This window comes from Beta vulgaris, chromosome 7, assembly GCF_026745355.1.
Source record: "Beta vulgaris subsp. vulgaris cultivar EL10 chromosome 7, EL10.2, whole genome shotgun sequence".
Classification (NCBI taxonomy): domain Eukaryota; kingdom Viridiplantae; phylum Streptophyta; class Magnoliopsida; order Caryophyllales; family Amaranthaceae; genus Beta; species Beta vulgaris.
In genome coordinates, this window is record NC_079208.1 from 32,256,000 (window position 1) to 32,282,905 (window position 26,906).

The window sequence follows — 26,906 nt, forward strand, 5'->3', positions numbered from 1 at the left end:
CCTTACAAAGTACAGGTGATAAAATTTATAAACATTTAATGAGAAGAGGCAAACTTTGCGCAATTTACTCGTGAATATCTTATTTACAGCAAGTGACAGTTCTAGTAGTGAAGCATGTTCACAGCATACCAAATGTCTATTTCGCAAGTCTGCGTGTGCGACAAGAACGAGTGACTGCAGCTGCATAGGTGTGAGAACCATTGAGAAAAGCCTCCTGTCTCTGGCATCACTTCACATCTCTATCCTTTTTCTACAAGTGGAACAAGAATAGAAAATAAAACTATGAACCAAGTGAATTTGGCAAAAGCCCACTTTCTAGTTGAATCATGAAATATCATTAAGAAGGAAACATCCTTACTTTCGGCACTTCCTCAAGTACAGGAATTACGTCAGTTTCAATAGTCTCATGCACTGCTGCCTTTAACTCCAACTTGGCAAGATAAATATTTCTCCTGCAAATAATTGGAAATGATATTAGCTAGGTTAGAAGGCAACTAATATTATGAGAAGACTTGCGAATATATAAGCAACAGTAGTTCCTGATTTCGCACCAAAACTTTACGAAATTCCTCAAGATTGGTAGCAAGAGTCTCCCACATTAGATTGGTTTCTTGCAGATCTAGACAGTTGTTGACCCTTGAGTTTTGAAGATGACTTAACCACAAAAGATATAGTGTATTTTATTTATGGTATTGCTAGGTAATTCATTCTTGAGCGAAGAGAATAGTTGATTGAGGATTAAAACGGAGAATTAATCAAAGATCGAAGTGAAGATGTTCGAGTGATGAAGTATCAAGCTTGGAATGAAGACTAGAATACATTATGGTGTATTTAATATCTTCATGTTAAGGTTGAGTGAAAGCTTAATTCAGTTTGTGATGAATTCTCAAAAGGAACTTGGTTCCGTTCCTATGAAAGGAACAGACACTAGCACAATTAGGAACAAGGTTAAGGAACAAACTTATAGACATCATTAGGAACATCTAAATAACTTCTAAGTAGTGCGCCTAACGTTTGTTGTGCGCCTAACAAGTTAGTTAGAAGTTTTAGGATAGTTTTGACTACATCCACTATTTTAGGGAGTCTGTTATTAGTTTGTTAGGAAAAGATTTAAATTGATTTTTCTGATTTTATTAAGATAAATATCTAACCGATTTTAATCTTATCTTTTATATTTTAATTAAACTAAAAGATTTTGTTTTCAAAATTAAATATAGTTTTCGGTTTTAAAAAGATTTTCGTTTTAAATATAAAAGTGATTTTCGTTTTAAACAAACTTATTTTTCAAGATATTTTTCTAAAAACTATTGAAAGTAAATATTTTATTTACTCCCCAAAACTTTGTTATCTCGCCTAAACTACTGCTACACATTTGTAGTTAGTGGTTAGTGGGCTTAGTTAATTATTTCCCAAGTCTTAATTAATTTAAATAGTTTAATTATTCCCCAAGTATCTAAAACCACGTAATACTTACTATTTCTTAGTTTTAAGTTAAGTAGTGGAGGAAGTGGATTAATTAATTCTCAAGGAATATTTAATATAAACTAATTAATGAATTAGAATCATGGACATCATGGGATAATGGATTAAGTAGTGGATAAGTTTATGTCTTGTCTAAATTGTCTATAAATAGGCGCCTAAACCTTATAACAAATTGTGTCTGACTTAGCTAATATTCTTAGTTGTCTAAAAGAGTCAGTGCCTTTCCTAAGAGAATTCATACTTACTTTATTCGAGTTATTACTCTTCCATTGTTCTTACAAATTGTATTTTTGAGTAAAGGGTTTGAGTGAACTCTTGTAAGTGTGAGAAACTTTGAGTGAAGCAAGAGAAAGAGAAAGAAAGTTCGAGTGAAGTTGAGAGAACGACAGTTGTGGGAACTGTCGTTGGGAACTTGAGTTAGTACTTAAGTTGGATCGAGAGAAAAGTAATAGGTTGTAAACGAGTTGTTTTGGCCTATTATAGTGGAAAGTTGTTTAAAACCCTTGTGGTCGAGGTTGTTTCTTCCTACTGGCCTAGGAAGTTTTTCCTCGCTAAAATCTCTCTCGTTCTCATTATTAGTTCCCAAGTTAACTTTTAATTCCGCAAAAAGTATAGTTTATTCTCACTATAATTCACCACCCCTCTTATAGTGATCATATTATACAACAATTGGTATCAGAGGGGGAACTCTAAAATCAGGAAACCCTGTTGAGTTCAAGATCTTGAAAAATATGAATACTAGAGAGAAACTGGAAGAAGGGTACTCTACGCAGAGGCCACCAATGTTCAATGGTAAGTTCTACACTACTGGAAGAACAGAATGGAGATCTTTATCAAAGCCGACAATTACCAGGTATGGAGAGTCATAGAGGTAGGTGATTTTGAAGTCACTACCACTAATGACAAGAAGAGGTAATTCCTAAATTATCTGATTTTGATAAAGCAGATTTCGAAAAATGGAAATTAATGCTCTTGCTATAAAACTGCTTCATTGTGGTCTTGGACCTCATGAACACAATCGTGTCATGGGATGCAAAACCGCAAAACAAATTTGGGATCTTCTTGAAGTCACTCATGAAGGTACGAGTGAAGTTAAGAGATCAAAAATAGATCTTTTTGAACCAATATGAACTTTTCAAATGAAATCAAAAAGTCTATCCAAGACATGTTTACACGCTTTACTAATATATTAATGAGCTAACATCTCTTGGAAAGTGATTACATTGAGGAACAGGTACGAAAGGTCCTAAGGAGCCTTCCTAGGGATCGATGGATGGCTAAGGTAACTGCCTTACAAGAAACTAAGGACTTTACAAGTTCAATTGGAACAACTTGCTGGTTCCCTTATGACTCATAGTTGCAATTGGACAATGAGAATGGAGACATGTCCAAGCAAAAATCGATTGCCTTAAAAGCTGATGAAAGTGAAGACTCAGAAAACTGATGAAGAAGAATCCTCTCTCATGGTCCGAAAATTCAAAAGAAGTTTAGGAACATGAAGAATGGAGATACAAAGGTAAGAATAAGAAATATTCTAACAAACTTGTTTGTCATAAGTGTGGCAGTTCGAGCACTTATCAAGGATGTCCCCAATGGGAACAAGAAAAAGGCAAAGGAAGGGAACGAAGAAGATAGGAACAAGGAATACAAAAGTTCCTATACTCATCTGAATGAAGAAAGCTATGGTTGCTGCATGGGGAGACTCTGACTCCAAAGAAGAATATGATCCTTAACCAAATGAGGAGACGGCAAATTTTCGTCTCATGGCTCTTGACAATTCCGAATCTAATGAAGAGATTGAATCTCTTGAGGCAAGTCTAGACACATCAAAACTCGTCTTAATTCTTTAAGTAAAGAAAAATTATTTGAGTTTATTGTTGAGCGTAAATGATTGCAAAGATGAGTCCATTAAACTAAAACAATGTCAACATGCTTTAAGTGTTGCAAAGGAACATACCTCTTGGCTTAAAAGTTTCGAATTGATATTGAGAAAAGATTTTTGAGTTGTTTGACAAAAATCTTAAATTAAAAGAGGATTTCGAAAATCTTAAAAATGAGAACTACTTGTTAAGCTTGAGTTATCACAATAAAAAGTTTATTCCTGAAGTGAGTTTCTTTTATATTAAGTCAGTTCCCTTGCCAAGTTTCAAATCTGAAATAAACGAGTTGAAAAATCATGTTTCGTTTTTGGAAAGAGAAAAAGAACTTGAGGGGAACTCACCTAATAGGAAGAGAAGAAAAATGCTACCTATTCCAAATGGATTAAGAACCCTCAAACAAAACGAACGAAGGTCTTGGTTTTAATCACAAAAAGAAATTTGAAAAACCTAAAAAGAGAGTTGATTTACCAAGTGATAAAGTTTGTATGTTTTGTGGGAACACTGGTCACTTTAGGAACTCTTGTCCTAAAGACTTGGTCGCTTATGACAAACTTGGAAACAAGTAAATAACTTGGAAAAAGAAATCTATTGTTCCTGAAGGAAAGGAACCCAAGAAAGATTGGGTTCCTAACTCTAACAATTAGTTTTCTTGCAGGTTGGAGTGAGGGGAACAACACATGGTACCTAGACAGTGGTTGTTCTAAGCATATGACTGGAGATAAATCAAGATTTCTCTCACTCTCAGCCTATAATGGTGGAAGTGTGACTTTTGGTGACAACAAGAAAGGTAACATAGTTGCCATGGGCAAAGTTGGAAGTCATCGTCACATTCCATAGATAAGTTTTTCTAGTTGATGGTTTAAACATAATTGTTGAGTATTTCCCAATTCTGTGATAAAGGGAACTGTGTGAAGTTTAATAGTGAAAAATGTTTAATGTCAACAAAGCACAAAGGATGTTTTTGGAAGGAACAAGAAAGGGAACACATATGTTGTGGATCTCAACCTTGTTCCCAAAAAAAGTTTACATGCCTTAGTGTTATTGATGATGATTCTCTTTTATGGCAATGCGTCTAGGTCATGCTAGTTTTCTTGCTTGACAAACTTCGTTCTAAAGAACTAGTTTTAGGTTTACCTTCATTAAGTTTCATTTAGATCATGTTTGTGATGCTGGCTAAAGGAAGCATGTTAGGTCCTCTTTCAAGTCCAAAATGTGGTAAGTACCACAAGACCATTAGAGTTATTCATATGGATTTTGTGGACCTATGAGGATCAAAGTAGGAGTGGAAAGAAATATGTGTTGTTTTGTAGATGACTTCTCTAGATTTACTTGGGTTATTTTTCTTTCTAGCAAGGACGAGACTTATGATGAGTTCCTTGTCTTTGCAAAGAAAGTTCAAAATTTGAGTGGTCAAAAATTGTTACACCTTAGATCCGACCATGGCAAAGAATTTGAGAACTTTAAGTTTGATGACTTTAGTAGAGACAATGGCTTAGATCAAATTTCTCGCCCCTAGAACACCTCAACAAAATGGTGTTGTTGAAAGGAAGAATAGAACATTAGAAGGAAATGGCTAGGACTATGTTATAGCTAGTGGTCTTCCTATGAACTTTTGGGCGAAGCTGTGAATACTGCTTGTCATATTATAAATCGTGCCATGGTAAGACCTTTTTAAATAAAACTCCTTATGAGCTATATTTTGGTAAAAAGCCCAATATTACATATTTCAGAACATTTGGATGTAAATGTTTTGTTCATAATAATGGGAAACAAAATCTTGGAAAATTTGATGCTAGAAGTGATGAAGCTGTATTTCTAGGATACTCTTCTAGTAGCAAAGCTTATAGAGTTTATAATAAAAGGTCTATGTGTGTAGAAGAAAGTGTGCATGTTATTTTTGATGAAACAGATAAATTGTTCAAGCACACAGGTTGATGATGACTTCAAATAATTGGTAAAAGATCAAATCTTATTGATGAGACTTTGGAAGAAGAAGAATCATAAAAGGGAACACATCATGTTCCTGTTCCCAAGGAAAAGAAGAAGAACTAGGTGAGAACACAAGTGAATGAATCCACTATTGTTGAACCTGGTTCCCAAGAACAGGGAAGTGAAGATAATCAAAGAAATCAAGTTTCCATCCAGTATTTCCAACCAAAGCATTGGAAAACTCATCATTCCCGTCGAGTAGAACTCATAGTCATATAAACAAGGGAACTCAAACGAGATCTCAAATTAGAAATTTTTGTGCTTTTCATGCTTTTCTTTCTATGATGGAACCCAGGAACCATGAAGAAGCTCTCACTGATGCTGATTGGATTGAGTATGCAAGATGAACTTCATCAATTTGAAAGAAACAAAGTTTGGCACCTTGAACCTAAACCTAAACACAATAAGGTTATTGGTTTAAATGGGTTTTAGAAACAAGTTGGATGAGTTCGGAACCATAGTGAAGAACAAGGCTCGTTAGTTTGTAAAGGATACAATCAAAGGAAGGTATAGATTATGAAGAAATTTTGCACCTGTTGCAAGATTGGAAGCATTAGAATTTTTATTGCATTTGTTGCTTTCATGGGTTTTAAATTGTATCAAATGGATGTGAAATGTGCATTTTAAATGGTTATCTAAATGAAGAGGTTTTCGTGGAACAACCTCCGTGTTTTGAAAATAAAGATTTTCCAATCATGTCTTCAAGCTTGACAAGGCTCTTTATGGGTTAAAGCAAGCTCCAAGAGCATGGTATGAAAGACTTTCTAAGTTCCTTCTTGAAAATGAGTTTAAAAGTGGAAAATTGAATCGAACCTTCTTAGTAGTTTAAATATATGTTGATGATATTATATTTGGTGCCACTAATGAATCTTAGTGCAAGGACTTTGCTAATCTCATGAGTAAAGAATTCGAAATAAGCATGATGGGTGAACTTAACTTCTTCTTGGGGTTGAAAATCAAGCAAATAGAAGAAGGAATCTACATCCATCAACAAAAGTACATTAAGGAACTGCTGAAAAAGTATGATTTGGAGGCATCCAAAGTAAATCATACACCTATGGGAACTTCAACCAGATTGGATGAGGATACGATAGGAACAAGTGTGGATCAAACCAAGTATCGAGGTATGATTGGCTCGTTATTATATCTAACTGCAAGTCATCCTAATATTGCTTTTAGTGTAGGGCTATATGCAAGGTTTCAAGCCAATCCAAAGGAATCTCATCTCACAGCAGTGAAGAGAATCGTAAGATACCTCAAAGGAACAGACGATTTGAGCCTATTCTATTCAAGAAGTGACATCTTTGAACTGAAAGGATTTGCAGATGCTGACTATGCAGGAGATATGGTTAATAGAAAGAGTACATCAGGTATGGTTCAGTTCTTTAGTCATAGTTTGGTTTCTTTGAGCACCAAGAAGCAAAACACAATTGCTTTATCTACAGCTGAGGCTGAATATGTTGCAGCAGCAGCATGTTGTTCCCAAATGCTATGGATAAAACAACAACTTCGTGACTATGGAATTTACTTTGAGTGTGTTCCCATCTATTGTGATAATTCTAGTGCAATTAGTATTTCTAAAGATCCCGTACATCATTCTAGAGTTAAGCATATCCATATTAGGCATCATTTTCTAAAGGATAATGTTGAGAAGGGCCTTATTAAAATGGAATTTTGTGAAATTGAGCGTCAAATTAATGATATTCTGACTAAGCCCTTAGATAGAGATAGGTTTGAAAAACTGAGACTTGAACTTGGCTTGATTAAGTTGAAATGATTGCTATAATCTTTCTCCCCATTGGTTTGACTCTTAGGCATTATGTATGTGTGAGCAAATTTGATGTTTTTATCTGTTTAAAATGCATCACAATCTTTATATGATTATTTCATATGTATGAGTAAAAATGTCAGCAAACTGCTCACCAAGGTCCAATAATATTCCCTTTATTGTTCATAAGACAATTATATGCCTTAAGAGTTGACAAGGGATTAAATGATTAATTATGTTCCAAAGTAGCAAAACTTGTTATTTCCATTCACTGTTTCCAAACGCTGTTCCCAGCGTATTAAGTGTAGGTTTTATTTTTCAAATTTCTAAATTCAAAATCCAAAAATATTATGTTCGGAATTTTTCTCCTAAAAATCTGATTCTAATCCCTTTATTCTCTCCTAATATTTCTTAAGTTAGTTGGGAGATATTATCTTTAATTTCTTTATTTATTTTTCTTTATCTTCAAACCGTGTACAATACACGGTTAAGTAAATTTATTTATTTTCACTTTCCTTCATTATTCCCTAATTTTCCCCTTCAACCAAAATAACACCTTTTCACTTCCATTAAAACCGGAAAATCTCCAAAAAATCATGAACACCAAACAAATCTCTCATTCTCTCTCTAACCAAAAACCCGAAAAACCCTCTCCCTCTTCCATTAACACCGAATCTCCAACTCCCATGGATATCTCTCCTAATCCATCAAAAAGGATCCTAAGAAAGAGGAAGAAAATTGAAGAAACAATGGAAATGGAAGTAGAGGAATCACATGCAAGCATTGAGGGGGAATCGACGGTTCTTGTGAGAGGAACAACCAAGGTTGCAAAACAAAATCCATAGCAACACGGTATGTTCATGGTTTATGCATTGATATTTCTTGGTGTAGAAAGGTTAATTTTAGTCAATTGCTTGAATTAATTAAATTTCAAGGTTGGGAACACCTTTTCGAAAATTGTTATGGACAATGTTTAATTCCCAAACTTATGGATGAATTTTGTGAAAATTTTTCAATTGATGAAGAGGGAAATTGTTCTACGCTTGTGAAGGGAACTCAAATTGACTTCAATGCTGAATTTTTGGGAAATCTACTCGGTGTTCCTGTGAGGAGAACCGATGTATATTTCAAGATACAAAGAGGCTCTTACCATTTTCTGATATTTCCTTTGATGAATTGATTGTGAAATATGGTGGAAAAAGAGGCACTACCTTTCTTGATCACAATCTTCTTTCACCTTACCACAAAATACTTTTCCACATTCTAAAGAAAGCCCTCTTACCTTGCCTTTCTAAACGTGCTCAAGTTAGCATGTTAGACTTGATTTACATTCACTTCCTAGCCTCCCATAAACACATAAATTTTCCTTCTTTGATGATTCAACACATGAGTCATTGCATTGAGAACGGTTTTGTTGTTGGTTATGGAGCTCTTGTTACAGAAATTTTAATTAAGTTTAATGTGAAGATTTCTGGGGTTCCAAATATTTTTGTGTCTACGGGAAATATGCTAAATGTTCATGCCTTGAATAATTTAAATGTGTGTATTGTGAATGGCGAAGTGATCAAAGGAAGAGCCAATGTGGATGAGGATGAGGATGATGATGAATGTGATGATGAGGAGGATGAAGAAATCGAACTTGAAGTTGAGAAGGAAAAAGAAAAAGAACAAGAGAAAACCGAAAAAATAGAAAAAGAAAAAGCAAAGAAAAATGAAAAATTGGAAAAACAAAAACAAAAAGCAAAAGAAAAAGGGAAGAAGGTGGTTGAAAGAGAAGAATTGGTGAAACTTGAAAGTTCTAAACTCTCCTTCACATGATGAGGAAGAAAGTGTTGATGAAGATGAACTTAGAGTAATCGCTAAAGAAGTGTATGATGCTTGCATTCCTCCTTCTAGGGAACAGTCTCCTGTTCCTATGGATACCATTACCCCTACTACTTCATCCCCACCAAAAACTGCATCTCCACCTCCTTTTGCACCACAAAACACTTCAATCCCTCCTCCTACCAAATCTCGTCCATCTCTTGTTCCCAAAGAAAAAAAACCAGCTGTTGTTCCCATCCCAGAGGAACACCCTGTTGTTCCTGATCTTAAAGAACAACCTGCCGCCACTAATCCTCCTAACACCTCTCCTTCTTCTTCCCAAAACCCTACCATTGGTGCCACTTATACCCTAGCTCATGCTAGAAGGTTGGATTACTTGTTTACATTGGTCATGGGTCACTCGGAAGCTATGATGGAATTTGCAAATAAAGCTAGGGAGTGAATGGGTTAGTGCAAGGGTTGATGAGCAAGGTTGACAAGGCTTCGGATGGTCAAAAGTTGATTATGGAGCAACTTGGTGATATGACCACATCCCTCCAAAAGATGAACTCGAAATTGATGAAGTTAGAGGATATTGTGCTCAAGCTTGATCAAACTGTTGCCAGAAATCATAAGGAAGTGATGACTAAATTGGATGATGTGGTAGAAGAAGTGGTCGAACAACCTTCCTCTCATAATCCTTAAACACGATTCTTAGTTTAGTTTTCTTATTATGGGGATAAAACTTTTTATTTTATGTCTTTTCTTTCTTTCCTTCTTAAGCATGCTACAATGGAACTATATTAATTTGATAATTCTATGTTAAATCTTTTTGCATGTGTGCGTCTCTTGAATGGCTAATATTCTTGGAGTGCGGTTTTCAGATTTGAATGTGTTATTTTCTTATACTAACCAAATTGTTTCTAACAAAGTTTGGTGGTGTGATGTATTTTGGTAGATACATTTCATCTTTTCAAAATCATGGACTAATATTTTTGAAGATGCCAAAGGGGGAAAGAGAAAGGCACTAAGAGTACATACTTATCTAGTCATGGTTCATGTCGTTTTTTTTCTTACTTCCAAAATAAAATAACAAGTCTATTAGAATTTGTTTAACTTAGTTGAATTACTTTGTTAAAAGAGTTTTATATGACTTTTGTACATTACATATTATATTATTATATTATATTTTATGCCTTTTGTTGTCATCTTCAAAAAGGGGGAAATTATTGACCCTTGAGTTTTGAAGATGACTTAACCACAAAAGACATAGTGTGTTTTATTTATGGTATTGCTAGGTAATTCATTCTTGAGCGAATAGAATACTTGATTGAAGATTAAAACGGAGAATTAATCAAAAATCGAAGTGAAGATGTTCGAGTGATAAAGTATCAAGCTTGGAATGAAGATTAGAATACATTAGGGTGTATTTAATATCTTCATGTTATCATTGAGTGAAAGCTCAATTCAGTTTGTGATGAATTCTCAAAAGGAACTTGGTTTCGTTCCCATGAAAGGAACAGACACTGGCACAGTTAGGAACAAGGTTAAGGAACAGACTTATAGACAGCATTAGGAACACCTAAATAACTTCTAAGTAGTGCGCCTAACATTTGTTTTGCGCCTAACAAGTTAGTTAGAAGTTTTAGGATAGTTTTAACTAGATCCACTATTTTTGGGAGTTTGTTATTAGTTTGTTAGGAAAAGATTTAAATTGATTTTCTGATTTTATTAAGATAGATATCTAACCAGTTTTAATCTTATCTTTTATATTTTAATTAAACTAAAAGATTTTGTTTTCAAAATTAAATATAGTTTCCGGTTTTAAAAAGATTTTCGTTTTAAATATAAAAATGATTTTCGTTTTAAACCAACTTATTTTTCAAGATATTTTTCTAAAAACTATTGAAAGTAAATATTTTATTTACTCCCCAAAAATTTGTTATCTCGCCTAAACTACTGCTGCACGTTTGTAGTTAGTGGTTAGTGGGCTTAGTTAATTATTTTCCAAATCTTAATTAATTTAAATAGTTTAATTATTCTCCAAGTATCTAAAACCACGTAATACTTACTGTTTCTTAGTTTTAAGTTAAGTAATGGAGGAAGTGCAATAATTACTTCTCAAGGAATATTTAATATAAACTAATTAATTAATTAGAATCATGGACATCATGGGATAATGAATTAAGTAGTGGATAAGTTTATGTCTTGTCCAAATTGTCTATAAATAGGCGCCTAAACCTTAGAACAAATTGTGTCTGACTTAGCTAAATATTCTGAGTTGTCTAAAAGAGTCAGTGCCTATCCTAAGAGAATTCATACTTACTTTATTCGAGTTATTACTCTTCCATTGTCTTACAAATTGTATTTTTGAGTTAAGGGTTTGAGTGAACTCTTGTAAGTGTGAGAAGCTTTGAGTGAAACAAGAGAAAGAGAAAGAGAAAGTAACTTCAAGTGAAGTTTGAGAGGAACAACAGTTGTGGGATTGGGAACTTGAGTTTAGTAACTTAAGTTGTGGCTCGAGAGAAAAGTAATAAGATTGTAACCAGAGTTGTTTTGGCATATTATAGTGGAAAGTTTGAGTTAAAATCTCTTGTGGTCGAGGTTGTTTCTTCCTATTGGGTCTAGGAAGTTTTTCCTCGCTAAAATCTCTCGTGTTCCCATTGCTAGTTCCCAAATTAACTTTTAATTTCGCAAATAGTATAGCTTATTCTCTCACTATAATTCAACCCCCCCCCCCTCTTATAGTGCTCATATTATACAACAGTATTTGCCCTTCTGCTTCTGTTTCAAATTAACATATATAGTTTGCTTCTCTATGACCGATCACTAGGTTTCCATCATACATACCAGTAGTACCAGCAAATAATATATTATTAATATAATATTCTGCTTACAATTACGTAATATAGCAGTACAGAGCATTAAACACCAATAAGATATTCCAACTATGTCTTAGCCAACCTTATCTTTACGAAAATTAGAGATTTGGTCCCCTTGCTTTAGTGCATCATTGATACTAGAACCCAAATCAGGTTGCTATAAGCAAAAAAAACATATTAAACCAAAATTTAGTGCCTATATAATATCATTAAGATACAATTCAAACTTAGCTTTTACCATCAAAAAATGTACAGTTGGATCAATTTCCTTGTATCCGGATATTTCTTCTCTCCACAAGAAACTGCAACACCTCACACTAGTGGGAAAATACTCAAATGCTCCGGTTAAAAAGCCCGCAAATGCTACCCGTAGCAGACGTCATACGAGTATTTGTTTATTTCTTCAAATGCTCCGGTTGTTCCTAAAACTGGAGCATTTGATATATTTTACAAGCCCGTAATATATCAATTGCTTCGGTTGACAAAGCAAAAACGAAGCAGTTGACAGCATAAATGCTCCGGTTTTAAGGAAACCCGGAGCTTTTGAGACCCCAAAAAAATAAAAAAAAAATATTCGCATTTTTTTTTACCAAAAATGATGCCCAAACTATTACATATACATAAAAGCTTGAATTTCCATGGAAATTTCTGTTATTGATACAAGATATACTGAAAATAATTTGAGGATACACTTTACAAATAAAGTACATCCTAACAGACTTGTGGCTACTCCCAGCTGGTACAAACAACTCTTTTCTTGGTTTTTCCACATATACTAACCATTGAGCAACAAGGTTCAATAGTACATGCAGTAGCATAGGCAGCAATGAGATGATGTATAACAATTTAAAGCTCATTAGTTTCTCCTTAGTTTAGTGAGTGAAAAGATGTATAACACTGCAAAATTAAATCACGCAAAACTGCTCTTAAAAAGTCCAAGATCTACAGCTAAAGTTGCTAACAGCTTAAGAAAAATGCACAAGAGAATATGCAGCACATATAATCAACTCAAGTGAGAATCTGAAATGTTTGTGAGGGGAAGGGTGAGAACAATGGCTCTAAACCAACATGTTACCTGCAAAAGTAAGTGTGAAAAACGGCAACAACATCATCTGGCCCATCTGAGAGTCCTCCGTTCTCCAAGTCCTGCACAATACTCAAATATGAGACAAAAAGTCACGAACAAGAACCACAAAAAAAATAAATTGCAGATGCTGATATTTTCAAAAAGTGCAAAAATCTAAATAATTGGAAAAAGAAAAGGGAAGAGAGCATCAAAATAGCAATAACATGTCATTAGAAACCATTCTAGTTAAAATATGCAATAATGAACCCAAAACCCATGTATACATAACGAATACTTCATAAATAAATTGAAATGAGAAAACAAACAATGAAATACTTTAGATGGCTGCAAAACTTTCACTAGCAATCACATAAATATGAAATATTCTAAATGTTATGGGCTTGCAAGAGATACTAGATTTTACATTGCTACTATTGCCTTTACATTGTCAACCTCTAAAATTGCATCTATTATAAGCTTCAATTATGTAACCAAAGCCTAGTTCTTTAGCTCTTTATTTTTTCTAACTCCTTGGCATGACTAACATTTAGTGCACTACATCAAACGCTAGTTCTTCCTATATAATGTAAAGTCTAAAACAACCACATATTGTTCATTTTCAAAAAAGGAAAAAGTGTTTTTCATACACAGGTAGGGATGGGCATGGGTCCAGGACCCTACCCGGACCCTGTTAGACCCGACCCTAATTTAAGGGTCTGGGTCCAACTTTTTCAGTCCCTAAGGGTCCGAGTCTGGGTATGGGTCCAAGTAAATTTTTTAGGGTCCGGGTCCGGGTTTTAAAATTTTGGACCCAGACCCGACCCTTAGACCCTAAACTTATTTAATATATACATTTTAACTTTTTTTTTTTAAAAAAAAACTGATTTTCTAAAAGACTAAAACCTAAACTAAAACACCAAAACACCTATTCTGAACTCTTATGTAAGTTGTGTTTGTTTCGTTTTTTTTAGTTTGTATGTTTGTGTTTTTGTTTCGTTTTTTTCACTTTATATGTTTGTGAATTGTGCTTGTTTCGTTTTTTTTCAGTTTATAAGTTTATGTTTGTGTTTGTTTCGTTTTTTTAAATTTATATGTTTGTGTTTGTTCATGCGAATTCTTAAGTTTGTTTCATGCGATTTTTTGTGTTTGTTTCATGCGAATTTCAGATGATTATTGATATTAATAATGCTGAAAATTTGGCAAAATAAAAAATTTAGGCCTGGACCCTCCAGACCCTCTAGACCCTCCAGACCCTAAGGGTCTGGGTCAGGGTCCAATTTTTTCAGACCCTTAGGGTCCGGGTCCGGGTCTGGGTCTGCAAAAATATTTAGGGTCCGGGTCTAGGGTCCAGCTGGACCCGACCCAGACCCTACCCTTGCCCATCCCTATACACAGGGGTGGGGAAAAAAGGTTGCACAGGATATAACTATTAGCTTATGAGACAATGGACAACCTGTTATAGTTATTGCTGTTGTAACTGGTCTTGTTGCTGTGAAGAAGATTGCTGATTCTGACCCATTTCAATCTATAAATAACTCACAAAACCAAAAAAAATCAAGAAAGTTTTCAATCTCTATTAAGCACAAATATACAGTCAAAATTTTGCTGAAACATACAACCTCACTGGCTATTACTTAAGGGGGAAAAACTGCATAATAATTAATTGAGCATAACATACTAACAATACCAAAACTAAGCTTTTATAATATGAAACTGTTGATATAACTGTACTGCAGAACTAGAGACACAACAATAACTGCTTTTATAATGTGAAACTCTATTCTTCTCAAAGCACAAATCTACAACGCCATCAAGCAACATATATGGCAAAGAAACCGGCAGAACAGGATGTGTGAACCACTGCAAGGAACTTCATTGCCATTATAATAGAAACAAACTAACAGATTGCAGGTTTCCAAATAGGATACAAATAAAGGCTGTGTGAATCTGATAGCAAGATTTTAAACATAACCAAAACAAACCTAAATTCAATAGGAAATAAAAGGTTATATTAATTGTAAAAAGTACCACATGAGCCCTGCTTGAAATAACTAATAGAAAATAGAAAGCACATTGCCACGAAAAGAGATCCATATAGACAAAAGAGCCTTATAAAGGAATAAGAGGAAATAAATCAAATCAAGATTCAAACAGGAAATGAGCTCTTTACAAGCACCAATCTAGATTGCCTGCTAACAAAGTGGCAACAACCAACACAAAGATAGAATCCAACAACCTTTCACATGATATTGTTTCCCTCTATCCCACCCGCTTCTAATAGACCCAAATAGGGAGGAAAAAATAAGAAAATATATAAACATGATTAGCAGTCAGTGTTGCAAGGAAAGAACACATTAAAAATCAAAAGGATATGTTTTAGTATAGATTTTCCATTCAAAATTCACTTTCACATAAATTGAAAATATATTTTCCACAATTATTCTTAAATTGATGTAAAGATGCCACATTTCACAACTTGCTATGACATGAATATAACTAAAATAATAACAATGAAATCAGACACTTAAAAACCGATGAGTGTGTGACAAGGCAGCATGCAGTGGGCAGCGAGGTTGTGAAACAGAAGTGCAGTGCATTGAATATGAGGAAGGGAGGTTTGGTTGTTTGCTAATATTCAGAATGATAAATTCATCAGTAGAACAACAATCCAGTTCTACTAACTACATCAAATGAATACAAATTATTATGAACCTGTGATTCGAACTTTTACGACATAAAGAACAAGTAAATGAAAGTCATCAATTCCACTAAATTTGACAGTGTGTTGTTCGCCGGCGAGATGGAGGTTACCGAAGACGATGACAATCATGGCTCCGCATCTGGAAGAATCACGAAAGATGGCGAGATAATTAGGGTTACCTTTTGGATCTGAGAACAAGGAGAGCGAAAGTAAGAATACTGCACCACCATCGCTGCCACCGCTGCTGAGGAACAAGGAAATTTTTTTGAAATATATTCAAGTTTATGCAAGAAAATCTGCTTCTCCTTAGATGTTAAGATAACGAATCCGAATTATAAACTGGATTCATCTCTAAATCACTTCGTCTAACCTCATTCCAAAAGAACTCCAATTTCGTAAAAAAAAAAAAAAAACCAAATTCGAGATGAAAATTAGGGGTTTTTACTGTTAAGGTAGCTCAAGCTAACCTTTTATCAAGAACAAGCATTCCAGAAATTAGAAGAAATAGTACAGAAGAAGAGAAGAGCAGAAGAGAATAGAAGAGTAGAGAGAGAAGAAGGATAGAATTCAGAGAGAGAATTGTAGAGAAGAAGAAAGAAGATTGAGACATGTAATGTTGTATTGATAGTCTGTTCTAAGCTTATTACATCAGCTTATATACATTCATTCTCAACCATCTTGTAACTGACTACCAACTAACATAACAACTTTCTAATCAGCATAACAAACTTGCATATTATTTTGGCGCCAACTCTCAAGGCCTAATGTCCTGTAACATTCCTCCCTGCTTAAGATGAACTTGTCCCCAAGTTCACTCTAGCCATAAACTCAGGATACTTAGCTTCAAAGTCCACAGCAGATTCCCAAGTAGACTCATGAGCAGGCAAGTTAAGCCATTGAACCAAGTACTGCACCTGAGCTTGATTCTGAAACTTGACAAACTTCCTGTCTAGAATAGCAGCAGGTTGTAACTGCAGAGAAGAGGGCTGACCTTGCAACCAAGATGGAATGTGGGCAGCCATAGGAAACACACCACGAAAAGCTTTGAGTTGAGATACATGGAAAACATCATGTATCTTAGACTCCAAAGGCAGCTGTAACTTATAAGCAACTTGTCCCACTACAGCCAACACTTGAAAAGGCCCATAATATTTAGGAGAAAGTTTGTGATTGCTTCTAGTTTGCACTGACACCTGTCTATAGGGTTGGAGCTTCAACCACACCCAATCACCTACCTGAAATGATCTTTCAGACCTGTGTTTATCAACCTGCTGTTTCATTCGAACTTGGGCCTTATGCAAATGAAACTTCAATAGATCCACCATCTGTTCCCTTTTTATCAGGCTTCTATCAATGACATCCACTGAAGATTCTCCAGGTAAATAGGGAAGGTGTATAGGAGGAGGTTGACCATAGACCACTTCATAAGGAGTAAGCTGGGTTGAAGAATGAAAGTGGGTGTTGTACCACCATTCAGCTAATGGTAACCAAGCCTGCCATTCCTTAGGTCTTTCACTACACATGCATCTGAGATAAGTCTCAAGACATCTATTTACCACTTCAGTCTGCCCATCAGTTTCAGGATGATAAGCTGAGGACAAAAGGAATTCAGTGCCATGTAAAGAAAATAACCCCTTCCAGAACTGACTAAGGAAGATGGCATCCCTGTCACTCACAATGCTTCTAGGCCAGCCATGTAACTTAAAAACATTATCCAAGTAAGCCTGGGCCACTTGTACAGCAGTAAATGGATGTGAAAGAGGAATGAAATGACCATACTTACTAAGTCTATCCACCACCACAAAGATCACATCCATACCAGCAGACTTAGGAAGTCCAGTGATAAAGTCCATGGATATGTCCATCCATACTGCTTCAGGAACAGGTAGGGGTTGCAGTAACCCAGGGTGAGCTGCAGTGTCATATTTGGAAGCTTGACAAACTTGACAGTGTTTCACAAACTCCCTCACATCCTTTGACAAACCCTTCCAATAGAACAAGCCTTTAACTCTTTTAATTGTCAAATCTCTACCTGAGTGACCACTTTCAGGAGCAGCATGGAGCCAAGTAATAACCTTAGCTTTCAAGTGAGTGTCAGGACCAACAACCAGCTTACCCTTCCTCCTTAACAACCCCTCAACCAAGGTATAATGACCCACTGAGGAAGCTTGTTGAAGCTGGGCCAACAACTGCATTAAACTATCATCCAGAGCATAACTAGCTTGAAGAAGACTAGTGAGGTCTGAGGAAAGAACTGAAATAGCTAAACATAACACCTCTGCCCCTTGTACTCTAGATAGAGCATCTGCAGCAATATTATCCTGCCCACTCTTATACTGAATTTCATAGTCAAACCCCATAAGCTTTGAAAGCCAAAACTGTTGAAATGGAGTTGAAACCTTCTGTTGTAATAACCACTTTAAACTCTTCTGATCAGTTCTAACAATAAAGTGAGAATTCATCAAATATTGTTCCCACTTTTGTACTGCAAACACAATTGCAAGCAACTCCTTCTCATATACCGAAAGTTTTTGCCACCTTGGACCAAGGGATCTGCTGATGTAGGCCAACGGGTGTTTGTCTTGCATTAAAACAGCTCCTATTCCATGTTTGCTTGCATCAGTCTCAACAATAAAAAGTTTACTGAAGTCAGGCACAGCAAGGACAGGGGCAGAAATCAAAGCTTGTTTCAAAGAAACAAAAGCTTTCTGAACTGAATCAGTCCAAGTGAATGCACCCTTTTTCAAAAGGTCAGTTAGTGGCTTGCTGAGAATAGAATAGTGCTTCACAAACTTTCTGTAATACCCAGCAAGGCCTAGGAAGCTTCTAAGCTCCTTGACTGATTTAGGAACAGGCCAACTCTCTACTGCTGAGACCTTGTGTGGGTCAGTTTCAACACCCTTAGCAGAAATATAATGGCCCAAATACTCAATCTTGTCCACAGCAAAACTACATTTGCTCTCTTTGGCAAACATTTGATGTTTCCTCATCAATTCAAAGACTTGAGTTAAATGCAGCAAGTGATCAGCCTGATTTTTACTGTAAACCAGGATGTCATCAAAGAATACAAGCACACTTTTCCTTAATAGAGGCTTAAAAACACTATACATCCAGCTTTGGAAAGAAGCTGGGGCATTAGTCAAGCCAAAGGGCATGACTAAAAACTCAAAATGCCCTGAGTGTGTTTTAAAAGCAGTTTTATAGATGTCTTGTTCATGCACCCTTAATTGATGGTATCCAGCTCTCAAATCCAACTTACTAAAGATGGAAGCACCAGCTAACTCATCAATAAGTTCATCAATGATTGGAATAGGGAACTTATTCTTGATTGTTTTCTGGTTTAGCTCTCTGTAGTCAACACACAATCTCCATGTGCCATCTTTCTTGCCTACTAAAACAACTGGAGAAGCAAAGGGGCTTGAGCTATTTTGGATAATTCCCCTCTCAAGCATTTCTTGTATCAATTGCTCAATAACATCCCTCTGTTTAAGTGGATACCTATATGGCCTTATGTTAACTGGTCTAGCTCCAGGTTCTAAAGGAATGGTATGGTCAAAAACACCCCTATGAGGAGGAAGGGACTCAGGATCTGCAAATATATCTGAGTATAAGTGTTTCAAAGCAGAAATATCTGCTGACAAGCAATGGCAACTAACCTCAGCAGAAGAAGAAGAGAGGCTAGGCAAGAAGGTAACATCCCTCACCTGCAATACACACAACTCCACAGCACTACTGACCATTTTAGCAGAAGGAGCTCCTTGGACCAGCTTGATTTTCTGAGGATGTACTCCTTTCAAGGTAAAAGAAGTGCCCTCAATTTCAAATCTCATAAACAACTCCTTGAAGTCCCAACAAATAGGCCCCAGTGTGGTAAGCCATTGGACCCCCAACACCATGTCACAGCCACCCAAGTCAATCAGCATCACATCAGCTACAAACACTGTGCCCTGCATGGTCCACTGAAAACCCTTGCAAACATGTTGACAATTCAACTGGTTTCCATCAGCTACTGTGACAGCCTGGGAAGGTATGCTTGTAATGGAACAAGCCATTTTCTTAGCTAACTTCAAGTCAAGGAAATTATGGGTACTTCCAGAGTCAATCAATATATGGAAGTGTTTATGATGCCTCATCCCTTGTACTCTCATAGTATGGAAGGTCTGACTTCCAGATAAGGCATTGATAGATATAACAGGTTCCCCTAATGCTTCCTCCTCAGATTCTGCATCTGTATCACTATCTGCCCCTTTTTCATCAGTTTTAGCAATCTCCACAGTGAATAATTGTGATTCCTTGAACAAACATTTATGATTTCTGTCATATGGTTGATCACAATAATAACATAAGCCTTTTGCAATCTTCTCAGCTCTCACATCAGCTGGAATGTGCCTTGGATTCTTGTAATTTTTGGGATTGTATTTTGTTAAGGACAGATTGTGTGGTTTCATAGAAGGTGTAGGAAGAAGAGGTGGTTTGTTACTGTTTAAAGGAACTGCTGGTATTGGTTTGTAAGAATAAGAAGAGGTAGATTTGTAAGTTCTTTGTGTGGCTGCTAATGCCTCCTCTTGTAATCTAGCAAACTCCACAGCCGCAGCTAATGTAGTAGGTTTAAAGGCCTTTACAAATGGTTTAATTCCAGGTTTCATTCCCCCAATAAAGGTGTCTAGAATGAATTCTTCAGGTAATGAATGATGAGTCTCTAGTACATCCGACTTCAAATTCTCAAATTCATCCAAGTATGATTCAATAGAATCGGTTTGCTCCAGTTTATTAAACTTTTCCACAAAGTTGACTCCCCTATCATCCTTCAACCGCGCTGTTACATCCATTACAAACTCCGGCCAATCAACATTCCTTCTTGAAGACAGGTAGCTAATCACCCATTTTTCTGCCTTATCACTCATATTGAGTGATGCTAAGTCAACTTTCTGATCATCAGCTATATTGCACAGCTTAAAGTACTTGCTACATCTTTTAATCCAAGTTCTACAATTAGAACCATCAAACTTAGGAAACGAAAGTTTAGGAATATACCCTAGAGGTCTAGCAGAATTAACCTCTTTTCCACCTCCTGATCTGGAACCTTCAGTAGAAGATTCATTCAGTTTGCTCCTCATTTCCATGATTACAGCTAACAAGTCATCTATCTTCTTGGATTGATCTTGAATCTGGACAGATTGATCATCATATTTTTGTGATTGATCTTGAATTTTCTGCTCTAATATTCGCAATTGATCTTCCATTGCTAAGGTTTTTCGAGTTTGAGGAGCCAGAGTGAAAACAATTCAGCTGGAATTTTCACAATTTTAACAAAAAATAGGGTGAATCCTGTAGGATTCAATTTAGCTCAGAATTAGCTAAATTTTGAATGATTGAATACAGGATGAAAGGAAGATTGCAACAATCAAACTTCCACAATTTATCAATAATTCGGAAAAATAGGGTATCAAATTGCGAATGAGATACAACTCATTTTGAAACAAGTGTTATATGTATGAACTCGAAAACTGTCAGAGATTCAACTGATCTAGTTTTCATACGTTTTGATCAAAATATTGATCAAAATTTTGCTCTGATACCAATGTTAAGGTAGCTCAAGCTAACCTTTTATCAAGAACAAGCATTCCAGAAATTAGAAGAAATAGTACAGAAGAAGAGAAGAGCAGAAGAGAATAGAAGAGTAGAGAGAGAAGAAGGATAGAATTCAGAGAGAGAATTGTAGAGAAGAAGAAAGAAGATTGAGACATGTAATGTTGTATTGATAGTCTGTTCTAAGCTTATTACATCAGCTTATATACATTCATTCTCAACCATCTTGTAACTGACTACCAACTAACATAACAACTTTCTAATCAGCATAACAAACTTGCATATTATTTTGGCGCCAACTCTCAAGGCCTAATGTCCTGTAACATTTACGCATAAGATTAAGAAGATAGAAAGAATCGAAAATGAAAATGATGATTGAGAAGAATGATTGACGGTCGAATTGAGGAGAGATAATGTCAGAGAAGCGCTGGAGAGAAGGGAGGAGAGATATTAGGAATTTGAGGGTTTTCAGTGGGCGAAGAACAGTTACGAGAGAGGGTCAATTTGAGGAGAGAGAATGTGAGAGGGGGCGTTGGAAGAATACCCAGAGGCTAGGGTTTGCTTTTCATTTCAAGCGGTTAAATTACTCAAATGCTATGGTTAACCGGAGCATTTGACTCATTTTACATTTTTTTCAAAATTTCGTTATTTTTATGATTCCAAATGCTCCGTTTTTATTAAAACCGTAGCATTCGTAATGTAGCAAAAGAGTTTTTTTACCACTAGAGTCAGCAGTCAAATTACTCAAAATAAAAAGAGTAAAATAGGGGGTCAGAGTGAAGAAGCAAACTGTGATACCCATTTTGGGGGATTTCACCTTCCACAACCTACCCAGAACCACCAATCATCAAGCTTCTAAAGGATTGTCACCTAAACATCACTGACTCAATATCTCCAAAGTATTTGAGCGGGGTACAAAGATAAAGCTAATTTTTTCTCACTAAGTATTTGAGCGGGGTACAAAGATTTAATACAAGATAGAAACAAATATAATTTGTTCTCGCTAAGCCAAAAGTGCAAGCCCTTCTAAACTGAGATATCCAAGCATAAAGCCTATACAAACAGATAAGATCAACCAAAAATGATAATGATAAAAAAGGAAGTACTTGGGCCATAAATCCTTTAATTATGAGGTGGAAATTCGTTCCCTTAAAGTGTAAACGTTTCGTCATAGTACCTCCAACACCTTTCTCACCTGAGACATACAAACAGCAAACAGATATCTTCATTCAGTGAAATATATATGGAGTGCAAAAACCCACAAAGAAGGCTGAGTCATGGTTCTTGATTCTATTTTTATACTCTTAAAATTGAACAAGGGAAATTTCATTGCTTGGCCAGAACGAGTTGCAATCACGCGAACACGCAGAAAATCAAGAAAAGGAAAGACGCAAGGGTTTCATTGAGAAAAAGAAGAGGAGTTACCTGTGCAGAGAACCCAGAAGTTTTCTACAGATTTAGTAACCAAATCAGGCAAAAGTTGCAGGCAAGCATATCAACAAAACAACTTACTAAGGATATATGTATGTGCAAAATGAGAATGCCTATATCACTAGAAAGGATCAATGAAATTAAAAAAGAATGAGTCTAATACCATTACTTCTATTACGATTCTTTGGACAGGATCCCCACAAGTTGATACATCTAAAAACACATGAGGGTTCTATACCTTATCCATATTTCTTCATAGTGTAGAACCTAAAAAGGTAGTCCATCTCAAAATTATGATCAACTCCAACTTCGTCAGATACTAAGGATATATGTATATGCAAAATCAGAATGCTTATACCACTAGAAAGGATCAATGGAGATACAAGAATGAGTTAAATCTCAATTACCTTTATTACGATTCTTTGGACAGGATCCCCACCAGTTGATACATCTAGAAACACGTGAGGGTTCTATATCTTATCCATATTTCTTCGTACTGTAGAACTTAAAAAGGTAATCCATTTTAAAATTATGACAATCTCCAACTTTCGAAAAATTGAAAACTTTCATCCTTGAAGAAAAGAAAGTATCACCAGTTTCATTCGTTTAGCGTCACTAGTGATTAGAGTTTGAAGCTATTAGAACATGCACTTCAAGAAATGATAACAGTAATAGCTAGCAGCCGACGTCAAGTTCCCTAACAAATTCAGATAAAAAACACCATTGACATAATAAAATCCATTCCTAACTTTTATTTTCTTTTGTAGAAACTAGAGTATTGCACCTATACCAACCTAGCAGTCTTCTGCCTCATCAATAAGTGGCTTGCTTAGCCAGATAGTTCTTCCTTTATGAACTAGACTTAACAAGGGAAAATACGTTTTAATCGCATAAACATTCTTAAAAGCCACGAGAAAACTATAGATGATCTTTTTTTATGGACAAACAGCATATTGGAAATTTGAATCTACAAGTAGTAACAAATATTAAATTTATACAACTGCTAAAAGTAAGGGAAGACTCTGTCCTGCCATCTTGAGACCAATAAATGACCTGTATGGTTTTTGAGGTTCCCTTCACCATTTGTGTGGAAGCATCATCAAGTGAATTTAGAGGATAAAACGCTAATATGCACCAATAAATATGAGTCCACTCAAATAAGACCAACAATATTATGTTAGTAATAGCAACACCAATCATGCAATTCAAGCATATGGTTCTTAAATCCATATATTGCGTCAACATTTTTTTTAGGGGAATATATTCTGTTAACATTTTGAAACAACAATAATATTAATTAGCGATTTAAACACTAGAGGGTATGTGAAATAATTAGACTAAGATGAGATTCTAGCAATATTATGAAAAAAAAAATCTGGAAGCATAAAAAATCTTAGAGCCACCACCAAAGGACTCAAGTCATATAGTGATAGCGAGACATTAGTGGGGCTTGATTTCGCTAATACAAAGGTAGTAGCTAGTGAGATGTATGAATCAAGAGCCAATAAGTGAGTAATTGAACATATTACCAGAATTTCAGAAATGTTTTTACTTCTTACGGCTCCTTTGCTTTCTCCTTTAGAGTAGCTGTATAAACTTTGTCATTTAGCTCTATTTGCCGCATCCATCAAATTCATTATATAAACTACACTTAAACGAGTTAATTATAAGTTAATAGCAGTATAAAGGTTATTGAATAAGGGATTTTAGATAACCGAACACGAGTTATAAGTTACTAGCAGAGCAATAATTGCTCGTAAACAAACATGCTAGGTATTATACAGGTTGGTTGGTGTTAAGGTTGTTGTTGTTCTATACTTCATTTTTTAGCTCGCTAGTTAGGTAAATAGTATGGTTACCCATGTTTCATTTAAATAGCTTTTAACCATAACCAGATAACAATGCAAGAGAGCATTAATGACTCTGCAGGCAAGATAGAAACCCATAATAAATTATTTTAATAGCTATAATCAACATCCACATTGCAAATTTGTAGCCATACATAATTGCTTTGATGTTTCTCAACATCATTATATAACTTACACAACACATTGCAGAGAAGTTGTTACCAAAAGAGTTTGTGTGTCAATCTTCACTGACTAATAATCTTCTGTTGCTGCTGTACTCTGCAAGCTCTATCAAGCATCTCTACCAACAGACAGATAGCCACCTACTCGCTCAAAATGTTTGCATATTTAGTTCCATAAGTTCTGCAAAAACTGAACCCTAAGTTAGAATCATTCAACCAAAATTAATCCTACTAACTTCGTATAGAAAAAAAGAAACTAAACTTCGCGAACAAATATGAAATCAATCACTGAACTAATGAACAACAATGAAAATAAACCTGGCCAATTCGCTCACGAGCGACCAAATCACAACCATTCATAGCCATACCAAAGATCATCCATTAAAAAAATGAAAATATATTTCAACGGCTGTAAAAAAACAAAAATTCGAAAGTCAATTAGGGATTTGCGCTTCATCTTCTTCATCCGCCTCTCATCCATTAATTAAGGCTTTTTAAGCTTCAAATGAACAATAGGTTCAACTAATTCAGAGTCTCTTCTTCTCCTTTTCGCTTTCTTTATCGTCCTTTTTACTAGTCTGAGTTTCGTTTCGAATCTAAGGTTTCATTCTTTGTGCTCTTGATTTTCTTCTCGGATCTAGGGTTTCATGTTTCGATTTCTTCGATTGGCCAATGCTCTCTCTTCGATTGTTCCATTAGATTAAACCCTAGAATTGATTCGAGTAATTCAAAAAAAAAACCCATTGAAATAGCGAGGTCAACGCCTTGTCATGCAACCCATTGAACTGCGGCGGACTTGAGAGAGGGGAGGACTTGGGAAGGAGGGATGTCGGAGGGAGGGACGATGGACGTTTCAATTAAGAGAGGGTCCAATTGAGAGAGTCGGGGGACTTGGGAGGGAGGGAAAACAATGGAGAGAGAGAATGTCTGATGAGGAGAGATGAAAATTATTTTAGCACGTTCAATGTGAGGTTTCATGAATTGAGAGAGGGTCCAAATGCTCGGTTGACTAATCAACCGAAGCATTTGATATCAAATGCTCGGGTTGACTGATCAAATCGAGCTTTTCTGAAAATCTAAAATTCCCAAATGCTCGGGTTGATTAGTCAACCGGAGCATTTGATAAGTAGCAAAAGCAGTATTTTCCACTAGTGATAGTTGTTAAGTAAAAAGTTAGTACGTAGTAGGCCTTTAGGCCCATTTAATTTTTTTTTAAAAATTTTATAGCTCAATTGGCCCATCTTAGTATGTTGTTAAACTTACAACTTGGTACTTAGTTCTGGACCTGGTACCCACAGGTTTCGGGTCTGGGTCAAAAAACTTAGGACCCATTTGGACCAATTCTAATTACAAATATTTAATACCCACTAGGTCCGGGTCTTAGTCTGGGTCCGGATCCGGGTCTATGAAATTCTACCGGGTACCCGGTTGTGCTCACCCCTACCGTTGGCCGCTTTCCCTTTGGAAAGGAGCCTTGTCCTAAAATTAGATAAGGGCCTGAATCTCCAGACGAAGGCCTCCCAAAGAAGGAAGTCGGCCAGAAGTTCGCAAGCCTCTTTCTCTTTGGGAAAGAGCCTCGTCCTAAAAATGGACAAAGGCCTCAGAGGTAAGGACGACCTCGGTGGTCGTCTATCTCTTTTTGAAGGTACTCATTCCAAAAACCAGTTCATATACTCTGGACGAAGGGTCCAGTCTGAGAGAAATCAGTATGTTATTGTCGTTCACATTAAAAAAAAAAGAACCAGAGTATCCGTCCTCTTTTCAGAGCCAATTTTGTCGTACTCCTTCCAGAGATAGTTGGTAAACTTAAACATGTTGATGTCTCCCGTCCAAGACTTCTTCAAAGCAGTTTTGGCAGGAGCTGTTGGATAAAACATATCATTAGTAGGGGCTAAGTACTCAGACGAAGAGTTTTACTTAAGAATTAAAAGTTATACCTCTATCTTCGACCAACCACAAGCCAATAGCGACCTAGAAGTTATCACTATAAAAGCGTTTCCTTAAAGGTTATCCAATTGGACGATCCCTTAAAGGAGGACCACCACCACAATTACAATTACTATTAGGGGGCGTTTGGTTGGAAGGTTTCAAGAAAGAGAAAGGGTATTGAGTTCCTTGTTGTCCTTTGTGAGTGTTTGGTTAGTGTGTCTTTTCAAATCCTTTACCCCTTTTTCTTATTAGGATTTACCTCCTTCCCCTTAGATTGATTCCCCACAACCCTTCAGGTTTGGGATTACCCCATATCCGTCTACCAGATCATTATTATTATTATTATTATTATTATTA

General features: G+C 35.9%; 1 long non-coding RNA gene across 9 annotated transcripts; it reads right to left on the bottom strand.

Moving 5' to 3' along the window:
- LOC104898908 (uncharacterized) lies at window positions 1-25,614 on the bottom strand. 9 transcript variants are annotated; one of them, XR_007276123.2, is made up of 7 exons: window positions 22,267-25,614; window positions 14,324-14,395; window positions 12,880-12,950; window positions 12,043-12,232; window positions 11,887-11,961; window positions 359-452; window positions 1-250 (listed from the first exon to the last, which is right to left on the bottom strand). It is a non-coding gene; the product is annotated as an uncharacterized LOC104898908 (long non-coding RNA). The 9 variants fall into 9 exon arrangements; XR_008970116.1 differs by having other exon boundaries at window positions 8-250; window positions 11,887-12,232; XR_008970118.1 differs by lacking the exons at window positions 1-250; window positions 359-452 and having other exon boundaries at window positions 11,779-12,232; window positions 22,267-22,355; window positions 22,999-25,614.
- Between the last annotated feature and the right edge of the window lie 1,292 nt (window positions 25,615-26,906).